We start from the raw sequence: 23,987 nt of genomic DNA, 5'->3' as shown, positions 1-23,987 counted from the left end.
AGGGTGGCAATCTGTCCATAGTAAAGCCATGCAGCTGAAACCAAGCTGACATCTATGCATACCAACATCCAGAATCTCCCCATGGCTAGTTGTCGAGACGACTCGAGCACCAATCTAGCAAAACAATGACCTGCAAGCTCCCACCTAAAAATGTTTATGAATGAGTCTAAAGCTGTAGGCTACAACTGTCGAGTCATAAGCGAGTCGGTTGACATGGTCTATTTGGTATGCAATGGGGAACAGCCAGTCAAGATGAACACTCCAGTGGAGTGTGAAGAGAATATGCACATGTGTTAACCTTGCGCTTGACAAGGTTGCATATACAAAATCCAGATCAAGGGTTCAAGAGTCTAGGTGGTCAGAAACTTGCTCATACAATCAATACTACAAAAAACCTCATAGAATTCTAGCCTGTTATGCAGTTTTCTCCTACATGTGGTAACTTCATTCCAAGCCACAGTCATGTTCTTCACTGCAAAAGAGGTTGCAATGGCCTTTAGAAACCGTGCATGACAAACAATCTCAAAGTTCATGGAAATTGCCTTGTATATGAAGCAGAAATCTGTTCCCAAATGGTATCAAGGTCGTCCAACACTGTCAGCTCTTAATCATCTTTACTTGCACTGTTATTATCTGGTAATCCACAACATCGTATATAATGAAGTACAACAATGAGCATCTTAGTTCGACTATGGAAGCTAAAACTCAATTGGAAAACAAGTCTAAAGCTCTCTACCAGAAACTCTGCTCATAGAATCAACTTGATTTAGCAAGACCTGGAATGCAATCATGAGAATTGTGTTACAACCACAGCAAGGACAGTTAACTTGTACATCAACGTGAAGAAATCAATCAAAACAGACCTTCAAGGTTTGATGAAGAGAGAGTAATGTTTTGGTGGTTGTTGCATTAAGCTTTACAAAGGCACCTTCAACTTCTCTGCTTGACTGACTCATGCCCATTTTTACATCCCCCTGCACGCAGTTGTAACCCAATAAAAAGATTTGCCAATGTAACCAAAGCCCCTGGTACGCCAAAATTCATACATTTGCATGGGTATCTTGATTGGCCTACATACTCCACTCCAAAAAAAAAGGGCTCTCTAGAAGAACTAACTCAAACTATAAACCTTGCTAAAGGCAGCTGCACTAATCAGACATATTCACAAAGGACCAAGTATTAGAGCTGCACCAGAGGTAGCCTGTTCGCATTTGAAAATGGTTTCTGCAATAGAATTCTAACTCCCAAGGCCTTGTCCCAACAGGCCTGCCAGAAAATCATTACACAAATTGTTTAAAACAATCATGTCTAAAACACCAAAAAACTTCAACCACTGCCCAAACTTCAATTGACACCTTTTGGCTTCTCACAGCTTGACCTTTCAGCATCTCCTCATCACTGCGACCTTTCAGATTGTGCAGCATGTCTCTGTAAGAATGAATCAGCTCTAAGATTACAAAAGAGACGCAAAAACAGGAGTTAACTGATTTGGAGACAACATCAATCATTGAAACTGTTCATTTCAGAACTTTGAAACCAAACAAGGCACATAGTCAGAGCTACTGAAAGCCTCTTTACAACCAAAGAAAACAGGGCTGTTTTGAACAGCATTTTCAAAGCACTAATAGCACAATGCGCTCTGTAAGAAAGATGTTGGGATAAGCTCGTTGCTGCCCACGCTCCCCCCTGCGCACGCACCTGCAGCCCTCTCTCGCCATCGCTCACAACTCCCCCCCCCCCCCCCGCTCGCCCGCGTGGCTGTATGGAATTTCCGGGATTCGCGAGATTCTGGCTGGCAGCTTTTGGGCGATGTTTTTGCGCTTTTTGGCTGGCTGCTTTTTCCCTACACTTTGGAGAGAGAAAAAGCCCCTATTTGCTTTATTTTAGAGAGAGAGAGAGAGAGAGAGAGAGAGAGAGAGAGAGAGAGAGAGAGAGAGAGAGAGAGAGAGAGAGAGAGAGAGAGAAAGAAAGAAAGAAAGATTTTTAACGTCTATGTCAGGCCGAAATCGGCCTATGAGACAAATCAAATGTACATGGTGTGTATGTCATCCGTCTATCGGAAAGACAAATGAAACAAAACTGATACAAAACTGAACTGAAAGTAGGTAATGGAGTATCTGAGGAGGGATGGGGCTCTATCTCTAGGGGTATATGCATGTCTATATGCTCAAGGTAGTACAATCATGAGAATGCATCAAGCTCTCTAGCTCCATCCTGTACAAATGGGGGGATGTAAGATGTGGTACATGGGCGGGGCTGGTGCCAAGGCTACCCGGATGAAATCTGTCGGGTCGGCCCTCATCTGAGCTACTCGCTCCTCAGTGGCACGGCGCTCCCGGGCTCGGATCTCCTCGATCTGTCGGTGGTGGGAGCTCACGCCCCTGTAGCCTGTGACTCGTGGTCGTCGTCTAGCTCGGTTCACCTCCGCCTGTGTGAGTGTCACTCCTCTCTGAGTATCTGGTGAGGTAGGGGTGGCAATCCTCTGAAAGAAGTCTGTGAGCTGCGACTGTCTCCCCTCTGTCTGTGTAGCTGTGCGTGGCTGTAGTAGTGTGTCCCGATGGCTCTGTATCTCTAATAAGAAACGTCCGAGCTGTCTCTGGTCTCGAGAGTCCATGATCTCTCGGAGAGTGGGCTGTCCTCTGAATAAGGCCTCATACCTGCCTCTGATCTCAGTGTATGCTCTGCATCTACATACAAAGTGCTCCTCACTCTCCACCTCCTCTGTGCAGGCTCTGCAGACTCGCTCCTCCCTGGGAACACCAGTATGTCTCCCGATCTCAATCTCTAACCTGTGTGAAGCCACTCTCAGCTGACCAATCGCCACCCGTGAGCTGTGTGGCATATATGTGTCCATATAGCGTGGTCTCTGTATGAACCCCCCAGACAATATGGTGAGAAACTGGTCTCTGTAATCTGACATCCTCGTCCCCAAGCCAGGTGACTCCCAGACTCTCCTAGTGTATAGCTGCCACAGATCCTGTCTCAATACCAAGTTTCTCTCACTGCGAGAGAGGTGAACAGATGGTGAGTGGGGGTCGTACTGGAATGGTGGTAGGCTCTCCATGTCAAGACCGTGTCCCTCAAACCATGCTCTGACCTGTGAGTACCAAGCTCTCGCATGCCCACTCTCTGATAGCTGTATAGCTGCCTCAAATGCTCTACGAGTAAGTCTGTCAGGGGGTAGCTCTCTCATCCTCTGGATGAAGCAGACTGTCTGGAATAATGCCTCTACAACCATAGGTGGTGTGGCGAGCTCGGCTCTAATAATGTCATGTGGCACTGTCTTCTTGCTGCGGAGCAAGCGTGAGATCATACATACCTGTGGCCTCTCAAGCTGTGTCCACTGGTCATCTGTCAATCCTGGTGCCCATACTGCCGCCGAGTACATCAGGGCCGGGGTGACTAAGGTGTCAAAAAGCCAGCCCTTCGTGCGGGGCTCCTGAAAGTGTGCCTGGTGGCATCTCCGCTCTAGCATGGTCAGAGCTGCATAACCTCGGGTGAGCCTGTCAGCAGCAGCCTGCCTCATAGTGAAGGGTCCTGGTAGGCTGGTGAATGTGATGCCAAGATAGACATAGGAGGTGACTACATCAACCTGTCCTCCTGCTGCTATGAAGGTGGCAGCGCTCCTCACTGCACTGGATGTGTGAAAGATCATGACCTTGGTTTTTCCAAGGTTCACAGTCAACCCCTTGTGTGTGCTGAATTCGTCCAAGGCCTCAAGATGGCGTTGCAAGCCCTCGGGTGACTCTGAAATCAACACAATATCATCAGCATATAACATGATGTGGACCGGAGTACCTGCCAAGTCGCTCCCCTCTCCCCCTGCTCGTAGTATGTAGTCAGAGAGAGAGAGAGAGAGAGAGAGAGAGAGAGAGAGAGACTCTTTGCTTTATTTTTAGCGAGAGAGAGAGAGAGAGAGAGAGAGAGAGAAAAAAAAAACTCCTGCTTTATTTTTACAAAGCTTTTGAGCTTTTGATTTTCAGCTTTTGGGGCTCTGCTTTTGGTATCCATTGTAACTTTAAATATGTGAGCAGGCCTCTCACAACTGAGAGCATCTGGATGCAAAGTCTGAGTGTGAGCGCCTGCCCGCACTCTTGTACTTTGAACTCAGATTAATACGAAAAGAAATACCGAAAGGGGCGCCAGTCTTTGGGGCCAATATCTCTAGGCACGGAACTCCGCCGGGCCAATGTCGAATCAAATTGTGAATTGTGATTTGTTTTGAAGTGATTATTTAGTGTTGTTGTGGTAGATTCTTGACTTGGAGTGTCCAAGTTTGTTATAGTGGTATCAGAGCACAGCAGATTTCTCTTCTATCGGAAATCCGATCCCACATTTTTTTTTTCCGCGGCACCTATGGCTTCAGGCAAGGAACAGTCGACTCCCTCTGCATCCGGAGATGCGGGAAGGGATCACAACGAAGATTCCGGCAAGGAGTATGGCCCGCCTCGGCCTACTCAGTCGGAGCATCGAGAGATGGAGCGTCAACAATTGATCGGCGACGCAACAAACATGATGCTCAATTTTGCAAAGGACCCAAAATTTGCAAAATTTATGAGCGAGACTTCTTTCCAGGAAGTGCACACGCAGTGACAGAAAACCACACCACCACCCCCAAAACCCGCTCTCAAGAAACCTTCTGCTCACAAAAAGTATACACAAAAGGTGCGAATAGCTCAGCTTTTTGAAGCACAGAACAAAGCTAAAAAGCACCGCAAAAAGCAGAAGAAAGCCACGGACTTCTCAGGCTATTTGGGTCGTCAATCGACATTTGAAAAGGCGAAGAAATAGAAGAAGCGTGTTCGATTCGAAGGAGTACCCACTTCTTCTTCTTCTTCTGACTATTCTTCTAGCTCATCTGACTCGAGCGAAGAAGAACGAAAAGGTAAAAAGCAAAGCAAGAAACAACGCTTCGAAAAGGGCAAGAAAAAGGCAAAGCAGTCTAAATCTCGCCCTGTGAGAGACAGTTCTACCGAGGACTCGTCTACAGAGAGTTCAAACTCTGACGACAACAACTTTTATGCAAGGAAGAAGATATTTTATAAAGCCAACCAATATTACTTTCTGGAAGATAAAAGCGAGAAAGTCCGAGAGTTTAAGGAAGGTCATGTCAATGTGCAGTGGACGCTTCTATTTTGCTCGAGCAAACTTCTCCACCAAACTTTTTCCCAAATTTTCATTCTTTTCTTTAGTTCCGACGCCTGATTTCAACTGGGAGGTGTTATCTCTGTCAGATTCTCCACGAGAACCCATGTGTCATCTCGGATTCTTAATGGCTTTATGCCCTGTATGATAGAGGGATAAAGACGGGAGCGCGCTTGATGTGCGATGAAGTAAGGGTGGGAGTGGCTAGTAAGTCCGGGCTCGGCCCACGAACCTTCTTCAGTATCAATTTACAAAATGCCCAAGTGCCATGTCTGCTCTTTGATAGGACCGGTATGCTTTGAGAAAAGCACACTCCTGATGCTCTAATACCACTGTACTTGGACACCCCAAGTCTAGAATCTGTTGCGACACGAGAGAGAATCACTTAAAAAATACTTCACAAGTTAAAAATCACAGTTCAATTTGGTTGACGCGGCCCGACGTAGTTCCGTGCCCAGAGAGATTGGCCCCAAAGACTGGCGTCTCTTTCGGTATTTCTTATATATGAATTTCTGAGCCTAGAGATATTGGGCCCCGAAGATTGGCGCCCCTTTCGGTATTTCTTTTTATATTAATTTGAGTTCAAAGTACAAAAGTGCGAGCTGGCGCTCTCACCCGGACTTTGCGACTAGATGCTCTCAGTTGTGAGAGGCCTGCTCACATATTTAAAGTTACAAAGGATGCCAAAAGCACAGCCCCAAAAGCTGAAAATCAAAAGCTCAAAAGCTTTGTAAAAATAAAGCAAGAGTCTCTCTCTCTCTCTCTCTCTCTCTCTCTCTCTCTCTCTCTCTCTCTCTCTCTCTCTCTCTCTCTCTTTTTTGGAAAAAGTCAGGGCTTTATATTACTGAGTACAATATAATCCCCAGCGGATGCCAAAATAGCCTATCATGTGGGGTGTACAAGCTGTATGTAAGGGTGAGAGCCACTATAGTGACAACTCGACTAGAACAATGTCATGGTGGTCTGTGTGATGAGTGGAGGAGTGGAGGAGAAACCACCGAGGGGGAGCATACTGCCATGTAATCTGGCTACCTGTAAGTGTGAAGAAGAGTGGGGATCGGGCCCAACGCCTAAGGAAGGCAAAGCAACGAGCCTCGGCTGCTCGAGAGGTACGTGAGGAAGAATCCCACTGCCAAATCAGGGTGTGGATGATGTCCAGCCAGATGGTAGTGAGGGTATCCTGAAGGAGCTGTGGAGCCGTACTGTGAATGTGAAGACAACGAGCTCGCCAAACATTCCATAGTGTAATGCTAGTGATGACTGAGAATACTTCATCACGTGTCTGTGGATCCCCCTGCCAAGCAATCTGTGGTAACATAGCCAAAGTTCCTCGCCGATAACCAATCGAGGTAAGCATAAGAGCTGGATCTGTGTCTGAGCCCTCGTAGAAAAGATGCGGTCCAAGCATCGGCATCAACCATGAGACAAATCCCCAAGTGAGAAATCCATGCTGAACACCCCCTCTGTTGAGTAAAAAGCAAACTGCTAGCCACACTGCATGAGAAGTTGAGCATGACCAAAGACAATGTGCAGGTGACTCAAGTAGTCGCAAAGGACAGCGAGTAAATAACGGATCATGACCCATAGTAGCTAACCAAGTCCCAACTGGAAGTCCTGCATGTGCAATCATCCACATGAAAAAAGAAATACGACGAGCCGCATGTAAATTCCAAATGGCTGACCAAAACTGTTGTAGATAGACATGGGAGAGACCTGAATGTAACCAGAAACGCATACGAGTGGGCTGCTCTGGGTACTGTCTCATAAATGCTAAGCTTCCAATTCTGACAGTGTACTCAAAGAATGATACAGGTGCACCGGTGGGGTTAGAGTGAGGCCAATGCCACTCTCCTGGGTCCCAATAAAGCTGAGATAGGGCACGACCCTCCCACACCCAAAGCCTCCAAAGTGCGGCATCAACGGAGGCGAAACGGGGGTCAACACAGCGACGCTTCCCACGAGAGCCAACTACTCGTATGGCTGCCCATCGAGCGCCGGGGTAGACAAGGTGTGGAGAGGTGGTAGCATATGTCAATCTAGGATGAATCCCCTGTGAGTAGTCAGTGTCAACTGTGAACAGCATAGTGTCTAAACGAACTAATAAGAGAGTGCTCTGAGCAAAGAGGCCTTCCCAGCCACAATGTGGAGGCATCTGAACCGTGCCTCGCATAACTGCATCCCACTGTGAAGGAACGGCGGAGTCAATCTCAAGCAGTCTGTCTGTCACCCCGCGACCAATGTCATAATGTTCTGCCACAAAATCTGCATCCAGCATAGGTGTCTCATGAAACAATCGCATAGAGGCAACAGGGCCAAAGTCCCAAGCAGCCCAATCAATGTGAGTCCTCTCTCCAAGCTGACGAGGGGAATTAACCGAAGAATCAAGAACTGCATCATTCCAAATGAGAGGCTTGCGCTCAATCTCCTCACGACATGAGGGAGGTGAGCGTATGATAGCCCGTCGCATGGAAACCCAAATCTGAAGGAGCGATCGGATGAAGGGTGAGAGAGTGCTAGTGAACAAGGGAGCATCTGTAAAGAGAAAATGATACCCTGTATGCCAAGTATGACCATCTCTAGTGCCGAGACGTCGAGTCGCGGTGCAAATAGCGGCCTGAAGAAGCATCTTCCAAGGTTCTTGCCCGAGAAAAAGGCCCCGAACAATAAGCTTGGTAAGAAGGGCGCGGCTCTGTGACTCTGGATCAATAATACCAGGGCCTCCTTCTGACCTAGGACGAATAATCGTGGACCAGCGAACTCGAGCACGAGTATCAGTAGTTCCATCTGTGCCACTCCATAAAAAGTTCCGCAGTAGTCGGCGGAGCTGAGCTACCACACCAGAATGTAGCATCCAACAGCAGGCCGTATACCATACTGTAGCCAGAATGACCTGGTTAGCGACCAATGCACGGCCAACCAACGACAGATGACATGAAGACCAATGACATAGCTTCCTGCGAATAGACTGCAGTACAGGTGCAAACTGCTGCTGTGAGGAAACGTCAAAGCCAATCTGAAAGCCCAGATATCTGCATGTCTGACCCGACTGCAGCCAAGTGAAACCATCAGCTACCCCCCAAGTAGGTATGTCATCACTGCCAACCAGTAACCCATAGGATTTATGCCAATTAATGCGTGCACCACTTGCAAAGCAAAAAACCTCGAGGGCCTCCCGCATGGCATCAAGTGCAGCTAGCGAATAACGCAACATCAGCATAGTGTCATCAGCAAACTCCTGATCGATAAGGTCCGGAGCTGAAGGTACTGGCATGGCCAAACCACGAAATGCATGACTCTGAGCACGAAGAAAGTCAGACATAGTCTCTCCTACAAACAGATACAGATATGCTGCTAAAGGACATCCCTGACGGACAGATCGTGAAAGCTCAAAATTGCGACTGACACGGCCACCAATAGTAATCGCACTGCTTGCAGTCCTACAGAGAGCAGAAATGCCGGAGATCCATCTCGAAGGGAAACCCATCCTGGCTAATGATCCTTCGAGAAAGTCCCACTCAACACGATCATATGCTTTCTCGAAGTCAAGGATGAAAAAAGCGAGAGGTTCAGAAGATGATCTGGCCCACTCTACTGCCTCATAAAAAGTGAAGATATTATCCAGTATGCATCGATCCATGACAAAGCCTGTCTGAGAAGTATGAATAATATCTGGTAAGAACGGTCGCAAGCGATGGCTGATCAGTAATGCTAATATCTTATAGACCGAAGGGAGTAGGGTAATAGGTCTCCATTGGCGGAGCTGAGTGGTGTCACCCCCTTTCGGAATAAGAGATATGAGACCTGAACAAAGATCCGGATGCATATACCCTGATGCAAAGATGTCCTGACAAACGCGAAGCAGTGGTATATGCAATACATCCCAATAAGTCAAAAAGAAAGCTCTAGTGAGGCCATCCTCTCCTGGACAGGAGGATGGATCAAGACTCTCGATAGCATCATGGAGCTCTGCTAGTGTAAAAGGTGCCAACAAGATCTCTGCCATAGTGTCTTTACAACGGTATCGGGTGTGATGCCAGATTTGTTCATGGGCAACTAAAACCTCAGTAGTGCATACATCAGCAGTGAACAATGTCTCAAAATAATCGACACACATATCAAGAATAACATCAGGATGCAGATGCAGTGTCCCCTGAGCATCGCACAAAGTCCGAAGGGTGGTGCCAGGAGGACGCTCTTTATGCGCAGCAAAGAAGTCTTTATTCATTCGAACAGCTTTAGCTATCCAATGAGAGACTGAAGCATGATGAGTGAACTCAGACCTAGCCTCTTGTATGCGACGAAGCTCCTCTGTGAGCTCTGTCTGTCTAGCAGCGAGATAAGCATCATGAGGCCACTCCTCAAGCAAGCGCTGAGTGGAACCAAGAGGAATGTGAAGATCAGACTCGCGTACTCTCAACTGACGATGAATAATAGCAATCTGATCACGGTAGTAAATACTAGACTGAGTAATGCAATGAGCAAGGAACTCTCCAAGGGGACCACTATAAGAAGCACCTGTGGACCATAAGTCACGAATCTGCTGCTGTAAGACTTCAGTGGTGAGAACACTGTCAGGGACGCGACAGCCTCGTCTCTGTGCAGAGGATCTAGTGAAGGAGATAAACAATGAGATGGGTAAATGATCTAACAGGCTGGTCCCTCTCAAAATCGTAGTAAATCCAACTAGAGCTGCTGCCCAAGGGCCAATGTAAAAACGATCAAGTCGCTCTAATAATCTCCCCTGTTGTCTCTGAAATCCCCACGAGTAATGAAGAGTAGCAGGATGATGACCAAAAGAGGGTAAGTGCCAGGCGCCAACACCTTGAATAGCTAGAAGAAATCGATCCCAAGCTGGCTGCTCATCGGGAGAAATGGATGATAGAACTGGAGGTGTGATGGATCGCCAATTAGACTCGCTCTCGACGTTGTTGAAATCGCCTCCAACAACCCAAGAGTCTACAACAGGTAGAACAGCAGCCAAAGAGGACCAAAAAGTAGCCCTCTCCCGAGGAGTAGTGGGTGCATAAACTGACATAAAACCAATGATAGAGTCCCAAATCCGAATAGAAACATAGACTGATCTGCCAGCGACAAGTGTGCCATGCTGCTGAACTGAGGCCAAGTAACGTGGCCCCACTGAGATGCATACACCGCAACTCTCTCCATGAAGGCCTAGAGCAGGCTCCCAAAAAGTGTGAGCGCCCGATGGCATGAGATTACCAAAGGGAGTGGCAATCTTATGCTCCTGTCTCTCTCTCTCTCTCTCTCTCTCTCTCTCTCTCTCTCTAAAATAAAGCAAAGAGTGGCTTTTTCTCTCTCCAAAGCATAGGGAAAAAGCAGCTAGCCAAAAAGCGTAAAAACGTCGCCCAATAGCTGCCAGCCAGAATCCCGCGAATCCCGAAAATTCCGCACAGTTATGTGTCAACTCTTCCGTACGCAGCAGCCAACAAATTAGGCTGTAGATTAGGGTTAGGGTTTTTGCAGATTAGGGTTACGGTTTCTGCAGATTAGGATTAGGGTTTCTGCAGATTAGGGTTAGGGTTTCACTGCTACGTCATCACTTTGTGACATACCCCGCATTTTAATCGCCCTCGATTACGCCTGCAAAAACAGACAGAGGCCATAAACCGTCTTAGCAGACACTGACTGTTAGTACCTACGTACTAGGAACACACATCTAGCACATGTACCAATCGGCAGTCACATCACACGACATCACAGGACATCACTCGACATCACAAGACGTCACATGACATTAAACATTCAATCGAATCTTAGAGCATGATTTATCGGCAATGTAGCTAGCAATCGCATCTAGATCCAGTCAGGACCTCATAGATGTCCTATTTATTAACCCCTATTGCAACCATGTCTATTCGAGATCAATTAGACCAAAATGCTGCAGTCATTTCGTCTATCATTTCCTGCACTTAAGAACAAGTCAAGAACAAATCAGTTTCATATTCAGGAATTCCATTTCATAAAGTCATCCAACAGAATACTGTCAGCTCTTAGTATCCCTTAAGCTCAAAGAGACATCAGTGACTCTAATCTTAAAAATCGAGGCATCTATTAACAAAGGAGCGGAGTAACTCATCTCTTGTGCATCCCACTGCACTAGATCTCCGGCCAAGCTGAATTCTAGGTTCCATTTGGAATAGACTATGCTAAACCAAAAGCTTCAATTTAAAGATTCTCATTCCGAGGAATATCTGCTAGGTCTTCCTCCTCCATTCGCTTCACATCCAATGCGAAGTAGGTCTTGAATTAATCCAAGAACCGTTAATTTGCTTTACCTTCTTTCTTTCTTTATGTGCCAATGTCTGTTCTTGAACGAGTATCTGCTCGTTTTGGTCCATTTCGAGTTGTTCATCAACAGGCACATCGCCTTCGAAAGGCTTCAAGAGACTCACATGAAAAACATTGTAAATCCTCCAAGTATTCTGGCAGCTTCGGTCCTAAGGAGACATCATGTATCTTTTCGGAAAATCTGGAAAGGTCCATACTATTTCATGTTAAGCTTTCAAAGAAGCCGCTCCTTTCCCTTTTTTATCTTCCTAGGTCGTGCCTTCCATAATGTAAGGGCACCAAATCATTCTCCTTCAATTTCAAATCGCGACGATGGCGATCTGCTGCCTTTTTCTGTCTTTCATGAAATTTCTGCAAAGCCTTCCGGACCAAGTCCCTCGTGAACTGGTCAGCTTCAAAGAAAAATCTTATCTTTCCTACTAAGGAAGGGTGAAACCTTCGTAGCAAATTCAAGAATCTCAAATGGCACCTTCCCCATCAAAGAGTTAAACGTGTTTCTATAGGCATATTCCACCAAAGGTAAAAACCTTTCCCAAGTAGTCTTTTGATCCAACAAAGAAGACTTCAACAAATCCAATACCATTGGATTAGCAATTTCTGATTACCCGTCAGTCTGCAAGTGGAACGATGACGAGAACTGCAACCGCGTGCCTATGTTCTCCGAAATAGCCGTCCGAAACAGCTCGTGCCTGGGGTGCCTGTGGGAGACAATCGTATCAGGCATGCCATGTAATCTGAAGACCTTGGCAATAAATAATCATGCCCACGCTGTGTTCTCGGGAGATAAAATCCATTGCAATACTTTCCTAGGGCGGGTGGGTATGGGTAAAAGGCTGTAACAATCCCTGTGCATTATGCCAGTCAAACTTGACCTTCGGGCATACCAAGCAACTGCGCACAACCTCGTCCACATCCTTCTTGATGTCTCGGTCAAAAGAAGTATCTCTCTACCCCTTTCAAGGTGGTAGCAATGCCACGTTGACCAGTAATAGGCAGACACTGGCATTCGGTTAGAACCTTTTCCCTTGACGGCTGTCTAACGCACAACATGGTTTTCTTCATTAGGTAGCCATCTTGAATGGAATAGTCCGCTACTATCTCCCCTTTCTGTATTCAACTGAATACATCTGCAAAATCTGTTCTATGGCGTATTGACCGACCATATCCTCAAAGTTCCTATGATGTATCGTGGAAATAGCCAGAACCAACGGCTTTCGGGACAAAGTATTTGCCACCAATGTCTTTTGTCCTTGCACATGGACAATCTCGAAGTAAACTGTGACAAGATGTTTGCCCACCGCATATGGTTTTCCGATAGCTGCTTCCATGACAAGAAGTAGCATAAACTCCCATCATCTGTGAAAAACCGTAAAATCGGCTTCGAGTAGGTAATGTCGCCACTAAATAAGAGCATGGATAGCTGCCAAAAGCTCTTTCTCACATATCTATATTGTTAATTCCAGTCTTGAAAACAATCGGCTCTCATAGGCAATGACATTGGCCTTCTTGCAATAAGACCACATCCAGACTACGACCACAAGTATCACAATATACTTCAAACGACTTCTGCAAATCCGGCAAAGTCAAAAACTGGTCCCGTAGTCAAATTCTGTTTCAATTCCTGAAAGGCAGTCACTTCTGTGGGTCCCCACGAGAAAGGAACTCCTTTTGTGTCAAGATATGCAAAAGGGAGAGCAACCTCTGCAAACTTTCGAATGAACCGCCTGTAGTACGAACACAAACCCAAGGAGCTTCTAACTTCATGGACATTCTTCAAATCGGGCCAATCATGGACAGTCTCTATCTTGGCTGGATCCATTTGCACTCCTGCTGCGGAGACAATGTGTCCCAAAAAGTGTATCTCTCGTAGGAAAAATTCACTTTTCTTCGGATTAATCACTAACTTGTGATCTCGTAATGCCTGAAAGACAGATGTACTCTATGTTCTGCCTCATCCTTGGAGAAAAACAATGATGTTGTCAAAGAAAGTGCCAACAAATAGTCTATACTCTCGAAAAATCCTGTCCATCATCCGGATAAATGTCGCAAGAGCATTGGTTAAGCCAAAAGGCATCACCAAAAACTCAAATAACCCAAAAGTCGTCTGAAAGACTGTCTTGTAGACACCTCCCGGCGCGATTCGGGTCTGATAATATCCACTCTCCAAATCAATCCTGCTAAAGCACGAGGATCCTTGTAATCTGTCGAGTATATCATCGATCAGAAATCTGTTCTTGATGGTGATTTTGTTGAGAGCACTATAATCGATGCACATTCTCCAAAATCCGTCTTTCTGCAAAACCAACAACACTGGAGAGCAATTGTCACAAGACGTGCCAATAGAAAAGAGCAGACTGAACAGACTTTTAACACTTCAATAACAATTGAACTGAAATAGAGAGACGACACGCGACACGAAGTGTCGGAATTCCACCCCAAAGAGTACTAGCTCCAAACCTTGACGCCCCTTTCAATATTTCTTTATATTGCATCAACACAGTACAAGCCGGTACTCCAGACTTTGCACCTTCTCCAGGAAGCATGCCAGAGAATGAGCCCTAACCTCATATTTAAAGGCCCTAGGCCCCAAGAGCAGTTTACAGTAAAAAGCCTTCAAAGTTAAAAGCATCTGGTCCAAAAGCAACGCCAAAAAGCTGCCAGCGTAAATCACGAAAATCCGTACAGACTGCCACATTATCATGTCAACGCAATTTTCGGAAATCTACCACATCATCAGTTTGTGTGTGTGTGTGTGTGTGTGTGTGTGTGTGTGTGCAAGTCCTGCTTTATTTTAATCCTTTGTCACTTGGGGCCCCATTGAACGGGGTCCCCATAAGTTGGTAGGACTTCTTCTTCTGTTACTTGTTCTTCTTAGGGTTTAGGCCCCTCGACCCACATCTGCAAGTTGACTCCATTCTTTAGGCTTTGACACGTCAGCAGTTTGTTACATCTCCTCTTCTTGAAAGAGAGTAATCGTCCACGATTACAACATATCTGCAAAACAACTTAAGTTAGCTCAAAAAATTTCGAGGGACATTCCGAGGGACAATCAGTTTACTCTTTTTATTAAGGAGTTAGCTTCTCCTTTCTGCTCTTTTGATCAAGGAGTTAGTTTCTCCTTTCGGCTATTTTGATCAAGGAGTTAGCTTCTCCTTCCGTCCAGATCGAAACTCTTGATATTCTGGCGTAGTAAAATTAGCAATCACACCCAGACCGTACCGATCTTCCACGGGTGTCTTGATGCACTAAAATTACATACCTAGGCAATCTCATCCAATTAGGAATATTCAGTAGATGGCACATCACAATGCAACAGAAATGCTCATATATGCATGTTACAAGACATAGAAATATAAAGTCGCCGATGAACACTCCTCCCGCATAACCTAATAAGGTCCGGGCCGGGAGATATTCAACGACTCACTCATCACTCCTCCCTCGTGCAAGGGCCGAACATACAAGAGCATCTGGACGCAGAGTCTGAGAGTGAAACCCTAACCGCTCTCTTGTTCTTTGATGATTGATTAATACATAAAAGAAATACCGAAAGGGGCGCCAGTCTTTGGAGCCAATATCTCTAGGCACGGAACTCCGCCGGGCCAGTGCAAATCTATTGTGATCTGTGATCTGTTTGGAGTGGTTATTTGGTGTTGTCGCGATTGATTCTTGACTTGGAGTGTCCAAGTCTGTTACAGTGGTATCAGAGCACGGCCGATTTCTCTTCTACGGGAAATCCGATACCCAATTTTTTTCCGCAGCACCTATGGCTTCACGCAAGGATCAGTCGACTCCCTCTACATCTGGAGATGCGGGCAGGGATTACAACGAAGATTCTGACAGAGAGTATGGCCCGCCTCGGCCTACTCAGGCAGAGCAAAGAGAGATGAAGCGTCGTCAATTGATCCGCGATGCAACAAAGATGATGCTAGTTTTGCGAAGAATCCGAAATTGGCAAAATATATGAGCGAGACTTCTTCTCAGGAAGTGCATGAATAGTGGCAGAAAACCACTACACCACCACTGAAACCCGCTCTCCAGAAACTTTCTGATCACAAACAGTATTCAGAGAAGGAATTACAAGAGGTGGTTGATGCACGGGTTGCTCAGCTTTTTGACGCGTAAAAGAAAGCCAAAAAGCCAGCAAAAAGCAGAAGAAAAGCACTGACTTCCCGGGATATTTGGGTCGTCAGTTGACTTTTGACAAGGCAAAGAAACGGAAGAAGCGTGTTCGATTTGAAGGAGTACCCAGTTCTTCTTCTTCTTCTTCATCTGACAGATCTCTAGCTCTTCAGATTCGAGCGAAGAAGACAGAAAAGGTAAAAAGCCAAGCAAGAAACAAAGCTTCGGAAAGGGCAAGAAAAAAGGCAAAGAAGGCTACATCTCGCCCAGAGACTGACAGTTCTACTGAGGACTCCGCTACAGACAGCTCAGATTCCGATGACATAAACTTTTATGTGAACAAGAAGAATTTTTACAAAGCTAACCAGTATGACTTTATCGAAGATAAAAGCAAGAAAGTCCAAGAGTTTAAGGAAGGTGGCCACTCGATCAAGTTTGATACTTTTTCAAGATACTCAGATGCTTCGAAGGCTTTGTCTTTTATACAACAGTTTGACATCGCTTTCGCGGGAGGACGCTATTCAGAGCACTCCAAGATTCGGAGAGCTGCCTCTTACTTTTAAGGAGAATGCTCCTACTTGGTGGTCCACGCTTCTTTTAAACAAGACTGCGCCAGTTAAATGGCTGAAATTTAAGAAGCTTTTTATTTCTTCTTGGTTGACGCAAGAATATGAACGAGATATACGAGCTGCTTGGAACCATCTTCGAATGACCAAGAAAGATACAATCAATGCTTACTGTGAAAGATTCTGGAGCTCTTTTCTACCCGCCTCTTAGATCTCGTTCAGAGAGCAGATTGAGCGGTTTACCTTGGGTCTACCTACAAAGGTCTGAGATAACTGCTTGGAACAGAAATCAGCTTCTATTCAGAAGTTGATGAGTCATGCGAAGCGGGGCTTTGCCATTCACTCTGGCAGTCTAACCTACCCCACAGATGAGGCCATGACACAACGAGCCGAACAGACTTCTGGGAATGAAAGTAGAAATAAAAAGAGCAACCTAGAGAAAAAGGATGCACGACCCAAGCTTACTCCTGAGAAGAGAGCTCGCTTCATCAGAGAGGGGGAGTGCTTTGGATGCGGGGAACATGGACATATCTCCGCGAAGCACCCTAAAAAGGCACAGAAAGAACAGAATGATAAAGACGACGACAAGCCTGAGAGTTTGAGGGCAACTGAGGAACCTGGCAGAAAAGGCAGATAGAAAAGCAGAACTGGTACCACATGGCGTGGGACATGCACCGAATCTAATGAATGAAAGTACAAACTTTGCCGCTTTTGGGGCAAAGTGAAGGATCAGGAAGCTCTTTTGAAGGAGCCAAGGCCAACTTCTTTTCACTTGGAATTGGCGGCTCGATTTGGAATTACGTCCGACAGACTGACGCCACAGGCGGAGGTAGTTCGACTGGCACCCGGATGGGATGTTGCCATTACACCGAGCATTGGCAAACTTCGTTTGCAATGACAGGGGTGTTCAGGGCACGCGAGTGACGTTCTACTCAGGATCCCTTGGTACCACAAGAACTACGCCATGGTTGACTACCGGGCCGAGAAGCGACTTTGATAAATGAAGGGCTTAGAGATTGTACTTGATGAACTTCAGTTTCATACTCATTCTTTTGGGAGAGAACTGAACGATGGATAAAGGTTGAATATGTTTTGACCTGATCAAAAGAACGCCAAGATTTTCTCCACACTCATGCCGATTGCTTTTCAGAGGGCCTGAAGATCAAACCATTGATCTCATACCTGGAAGCACGCCACTGTACCGTGTGAGCCGAGTACAAAATGAAAAGATTATGAACCCAGTGAAAGACCTCTTGGGAAAGGGTCTTGTCCAGCATAGTACTTCACCGTATTGCTCTCCACTCTTGTTGGATTTGAAGAAAGACGGATCTTGGAGAATGTGTATCAATTATAGCGCTCTCAACGAAATCACCATCAAGAACAGATTTCCAATTCCTAGGATCGATGATATACTCGACAGGTTACAGGGATCCTCGTGCTTTAGCAGGATTGACTTGAAGAGTGGATATCATCAGATCCGAATCGCGCCGGGAGACGTCTACAAGACATCCTTTCGAACGACTTTTGGGTTATTTGAGTTTTTGGTGATGCCTTTTGGCTTAACCAATGCTCCTGCGACATTTAACCGGATGATGGACAGGATTTTTCAAGACTATTTGTTGGCACTTTCTTTGATGATATCATTGTTTTCTCCAAGAATGAAGCAGAACACAGAGATCATATGCTTCAGAGATACAAAAAAAAATTTGGGACACTTTGTCACAGTAACAGGAGTGCAAATGGATCCAACCAAGGTAGACACTATCTATGATTGGCCCGATTTGAAGAATGTGTTCGTACTACAGGCGGTTCATACGAAAGTTTGCAGAGGTTGCTTCCCCTTTGCATATCTTGATACAGAAAGGAGTCCTTAGTCATTTGAAGTATTTTGTGATGCTTATGGTCGTAGTCAAGGTGCGGTCTTGATGCAAGAAGGCCATGTCATTGCTTACGAGAGCCGATTGTTCTCTAGGCCGGAGATGACAACACAAATTTATGAGAAAGAGCTTTTGGTGGTTCTCCATGCTCTTACTCAATGGCGGCATTACCTTCTCGGAGAGGATTTTACTGTCTTTACACACCATCAGAGTTTGCGCTACTTGCCACAAAAGCAGCTTTCGGAAAAGTAGATGCGGTGGGCGAACATCTTGTCACAGTTTCACTTCCAGATTGTCCATGTGCAGGGACAGAAGAATGTGGTGGCAGATGCTTTGTCTCGAAATCCGTTGGTTCTGGCTATTTCCGCGATAAATCATAGGAGCTTCGAGGATATCGTCGATCAGTATGCCACAGATACAGATTTTGCAAATATTTTCACACGGATACGAGATGGGGAGACAGTAGCTGGATACTCCCTTCGAGAAGGCTACTTGATGAGAAAGACTATGTTGTGCGTTACACAGCCGTTGCGGGAAAAGGTTATGACTGAATGCCACTGTCCACCTTTAGCCGGTTACCGCGGCGTTGCTACCACCATGAAGGGGTACCATGAAGAGGTAGAGAGATACTTCTTTTGGTCGAGACTCAAAAAGGACGTAGAAGAGTTTGTGCGCAATATGCCAGAAGGTCAAGTTTGACAGGCATAAGACACATTTTGTTACAGCTTTTAGCCATACCCACCTGCCCCTGGGAAAATATTGAAATGGATTTTATTTTTTATCTCCCGAAAACACAGAATGATCACGATGATTTTCCGATTACATGGCACGTCTAAGACGATTGTCTCTAACAGAGACCCCAAATTTATAAGTCTGTTTTGGAAGGCAATCTGGGAGAACATTGGCACGCGGTTGCAGTTCTCGTTATTGTTCCACTTGCAGACTGACGAGCAATCTGAGATTGCCAATTCACTGGTTTTAGATTTATTGAAGTCTTGTATCTCGAATCAGAAGACTCAATGGGAAAAGAACTTACCTTCGGTGGAATTTGCCTACAATAACAAGATACACTCTTTGAAGGAAAAGACGCCATTTGAGATTGTTGAAAGTGTTGCGAAGGTTCCATCTTTCCTGAGCACGAAAGATTAGATATTTGAAGCGGGATGAATATTCGCGAGATTTGGATACGCCTTTTGCCAAGGTTCGCGAGACTTTGCAGAAGTCTCAAGAACGACAGAAAAAAGGCAGAGGAACGCCATCGTTGCGACTTGATTGGGTGCTCTTACTTTTGAGAAAGCACGCCTAAGAAAGAAAAAGGGAAAGGGGAGGCTTTTTCCAAAGCTTAGTATGCGATACTACGTACCTTTCCAGATTACTGAAAAGATAAATGATGTCTCCTTCTGATTGAAACTGCCAGATACTTGGAGGATTCACAATGCATTGCATGTGAGTCTCTTGAAACTTGTTAAGGGTGATGTGCCTGATGATGGGGAGCCTGATGAGCAACCCGCAGTGGAAGAAAACAAGGAGACCCTTGTTTCTAAACAGATTTTGGCACATACGGATACGAAGAAAGGTAAAGTCCGAGACGGTTCTTGGTTAAGTTCAAAAACTTTCCTGCATTTGATGCGAAGTGGATGGAGGAGGAGGACCTAGCAGATACTCCTCGGATTGTGAAACTTTACCTCGATGTTTTGGTTTAGCATACTCTACTCCAAACGGAACCCAGAAATTCAGCTTAGCCGAAGATCTGGTGCAGTGGGATGCATCATGCAGAAGAGGGGAGTTACTCCGCTCCTTTGTCAACAGATCCCTTGATTTTGATACTAAAGTCACTGATGTCTCTTTGAGCTTCAGGGATACTGAGAGCTGACAGTATTCTGCTGGATGACTTTATGAAATGGAATTCCTGATAATGATACTGATTTGTTCTTGACTTCTTTTGAGTGCAGGAACTGATAGCCGAAATGACTGCAGCATTTTGGTCTGAATGATCTCGAATAGACATGGTTGCAATAGAGGTTAGTCAATCGGACATCGATGAGGTCCCGATTGGACCTAGATGTGATTGCTAGCTACATTGCCGATAAATCATGGTCTAAGATCCGAATGAATGTTGAATGTCATGTGATGTCCTGTGATGTCTGGTGATGTCCTGTGATGTCGTGTGATGTGAGTCGATTTTGTACATGTGCTAGATGTGTGTTCCTAGTACGTAGGTACTAATAGTCAGTGTCTGCTAAGACGGTTTATGGCTTTTGTCGGTTTTGCAGGCGTAATCGCGATCGATTACAATGCTTTCAAGAGGGGGGGTATGTCACAAAGTGATGACATGGCGGACAGCAAAAACCCTAATTTTTGCCAAAAACCCTAATTTCCGGAAATCACGGAGGCTTAAAAAAAAGAAATGATGAGCGACACAAATTTTGCTTTTTCTCTACGCAATGAGAAAGAGAGAGAGAGAGAGAGAGAGAGAGAGAGAGAGAGAGAGAGAGAATGCTTTTGCTTTCAAGTTTTGACTCTCTGTGAGAGAGAGAGAGAGAGAGAGAGAGAGAGAGAGCAATTGCTTTTGATTTGAAGCTTTTGGGGCTCTGCTTTTGGGCATCCCTTGTAACCTTTAAATTAGTGGTGAGGGCCTCACTTCTCAGAGCATCTGAACGCAGAGTCTGAGAGTGAAACCCTAACCGCTCTCTTGTACTTTGATTATTGATTAATACATAAAGAAATACCGAAAGGGGGACCAGTCTTTGGGGCCAATATCTCTAGGCACGGAACTCCGCCGGACCAATGCAAATCTATTGTGGTCAATGAATTGTTTGAAGTGGTTATTTGGTGTTGTCGCGATTGATGCTTGACTTGGGAGTGTCCAAGTCTGTTACACATGCCTTGGTACGGCAAGAATGACGCGACACTTTAAATCCAAAATTCTACGATCACCATGATGCAAACAGATGAGCCAATTATCTTAATAGTTCAACTAAACCCAAATGAATTTTCTAATTAGATACTTTTTGAACTTTGCTTGAGAAAGTATTGTTTGAAATGTATTATATCTTCTTTAACCCTGTCTTGGTTCCCATTTGAGGATTTCTTGACTCTAGTTTTAATACTCGTTTCAATGATTTGTAATTTACTCACGGGTAGAGTACTAAAGAAAAGAATTTATATTTAATAATGTTTGAACCTCAGAACGACAGACTGAGTCTAGGAAGCGTTTCGTTGTATGTTGGAAAACCTCTGAACGACGCATACCGGGTGTCTGGGGAGTGTTTAGTTGTATGCTTGAAACCTCCAAGCGATGCAGACTGAAGTTTGGGGAGCGTTTGGTTGTTTCAGTCCTTTAAGCTCATGGCCCGGACCTAGCGGAGGTAGTTGTTATGTAGCTTCATGCCGCAGACCACATCTCTCAGAATGGTGCTCAAAGGTATTCAACGACGTTGTTTGTTGTCTTGTAACATGTATATATGAGCATTTGTGTTGCATTGTGATGTGTCACTAAAATCGAATATTCCTAATTAGGTGAGGTTGCCTGGTTTTTAGTCCATCAAGACAAGTGTTCAAGATCAACGCGGTTTGAGTGTGATGGTTAATTTTGCTACACCGAATATCACAAGCTCTAATATGAAATGAGAAAACTGAACAACCCTCGAGAATAATCCTCGAAATGACCCTCGAAATTTTTGAGCTAGCTTGAGTTTGTTTTGCAGATATACTATAATCACGGACAATTACTCTTCTTTCAAGAAGGGAGGATGTCACAAGCAACAACCTGTCAAGCCACAAAAGACCCGGCAGGTTAGAATTCTCGAGTCAACCCTAGCAGACTTGCAAATTCCGACCAAGGGGCCTAAACCCTAGAAGCAACAAAAGAAGAAGTTCTCACCAACTTACAGTTACTTGTCGAGAGGCCCAATTTTTTAAAGAGTTCTCATCTAACTTATGGAACACCTATCCGATGGGGCCCAAAAAGTCTTGCGTATCTAGATGATGGCATGGCAAGGTTGTACGGACGACCCGCAAATCGCGTTGACAGGCTGATAATGCAACAGCTATACGGACGCCCGCACTTTGTGTTGCAGGCTACTGCAGGCTACTGACATAGCAATTGTACCGAATTTGCGCTAGCAGCTTTGGAACAGCTAAGATGTTTGGATCAGATGCTTTTAGTTTGATGCTTTTCACAGTAAACTACTTTTCGAGCCTTTAATATGATCATAGGGCTCACTCTCTAGCATCCTACCGCGTGGAAGGTGCAAAGAGGTGTTGCCCAAGTTGTCAAGTGTTAACGCAAGCCAATACTCTCTTCAAGTGGAACTCTGCCACTCCTATCTCTTGCATCGTGCATCTCTTTCCATTGTTTTAAAGTGCTTAAAGCTTGTTTTGTTTGTTCTTTTACATTGGCATGTGGTGCCCTTCCCATTACAAAAACCTATTTTTTGAGTGATTCTTGAAGTTGCTTTTGTGAAGACCAAGAATTTATAAATTAAGAGGAAAGGCCTCACTTGTAAATAGTTCAAATCAATCGGTGGATACAAACAGTTGTAAGAGAAAATCCGATTTCTTGAGGAGATTCTCGTTAAGCAAAACACATTAAGGCTCAATCAATGAATTCAATTTCTTAATGGAAGAGATCAATAAACCTCAAGTCAAAGACCAAGATGAAGCTTAAAGGCTTCCAGTAACAAGAACGGATCCAACTCAATTGTTAATCATAGGCGAATACAAAACGAGATTCAACAACAGGTGCAACGACAGATGATGAGTTAAAAAGGCTTTACAATGCGAGTACCAATGCATATGGGTCATATGGCGCTGGTGTCAATAGGTAAGGACCATATGGCATGATGGGTGCAGGTGCTTTCAAGCTTCTATGCCAAGGATGTTTCGCGCCTATGAAGCGAGAATGCCAAGGCCCATGGAAGGGATGTACGAAGCCATTCGGGGCATCATTGGGAACCTTTAAGGATATCCTACAAGAGGGATGATTGATGCACATAATGAAGGGATGCCTCCAACCTTTCGAACGAGCTTTGGAACTGAGCGCAACCATCTCATGCAACCAAATATGTATGATTATTTCACGCCTTTGGGAGGCACAGAAAGACTTAAAGGAAAGAGGCCAAAGCGTAACATTTCGGAGCCTGCGAAAGCTTTGGCTATTTTCAACAATTTGATACAACTTTCTCAAGAGGTAACTTCGCAAACTTTCCAAAGCCAAGAATGCTATCAGTTTTCTTAGGGGAAAGCACACAAGTCATGGCAAACTTTACTACTTCATGGGCAGTGACCACACTTTGGTGGAGTTCAAAAGTCATTTTCGGCCATACAATTGACACATGCTACATAAAGATTCTCACAACTTGAAACCACCTGCACATGAGAGGACAACCGATACACTTCTAGCTTACAACCAAAAGTTTTCGAACACTTTTCTTTGGATGGTTTCATTCTCTGGTCCCACATGAGGAGCAAATGGAGTGCTCCGCACCATGGGACAAAGTACAAGATCAAGAGGCTCTACTTTTCTTCAACAAAGCCAAAGCCAAGGCCAGCTTTATATCGCCACAGATGGAAACTCGACCAGGATGAAGCCTCAAGAGATGATGGCACATATCTAACAACACTAACGCACAAAATTGAAGCAACACCTTTGAGAAGGCAAGGAAACCAAAAATTCCATATGATACCACTAAAGGGCTGTGTTGTTCTCTTGGGATGCCTTGGCACCACAAGGTGAGTGGATTATCGCGCTAGGATGCTCAAGTTGAAGAATAATAAGGGTGAGGATCTAGTCATTCATGTAAGGCTCGAACTAGAGTGCTTCGTTAGCTAAAAATATTGGAACAGAATATTGGAAACTGAGAGAGTGTGTGTGTGTGTGTGTGTGTGTGTGAGAGAGAGAGAGAGAGAAGAGAGACATTTCATGAAAGAGTGTTAGATTTTTTTACCTGAGAGTGTTTGGGATACCGTT

General features: G+C 45.1%; 1 pseudogene across 1 annotated transcript in view; it reads right to left on the bottom strand.

Annotated features, from left to right (window-relative positions):
* The window catches only part of LOC147423953 (uncharacterized), a 43,375-nt pseudogene that overhangs the window by 5,122 nt on the left and 14,266 nt on the right, over positions 1–23,987 (bottom strand). Inside the window, exons 4-8 of the transcript XR_015186633.1 lie at positions 1,356–1,428; positions 1,192–1,266; positions 864–974; positions 737–776; positions 543–633 (exon numbers count right to left, since the gene is read on the bottom strand). The product of XR_015186633.1 is annotated as an uncharacterized LOC147423953 (transcript). The remainder of the gene's footprint in view (positions 1–542; positions 634–736; positions 777–863; positions 975–1,191; positions 1,267–1,355; positions 1,429–23,987) is intronic.

This window comes from Adiantum capillus-veneris, chromosome 26 (genome assembly GCF_014529385.1).
Source record: "Adiantum capillus-veneris isolate H3 chromosome 26, ASM1452938v2, whole genome shotgun sequence".
NCBI lineage: Eukaryota > Viridiplantae > Streptophyta > Polypodiopsida > Polypodiales > Pteridaceae > Adiantum > Adiantum capillus-veneris.
Note: the sequence above shows the minus strand (reverse complement) of the source record. Positions and strands in the feature narration are given on the sequence as shown.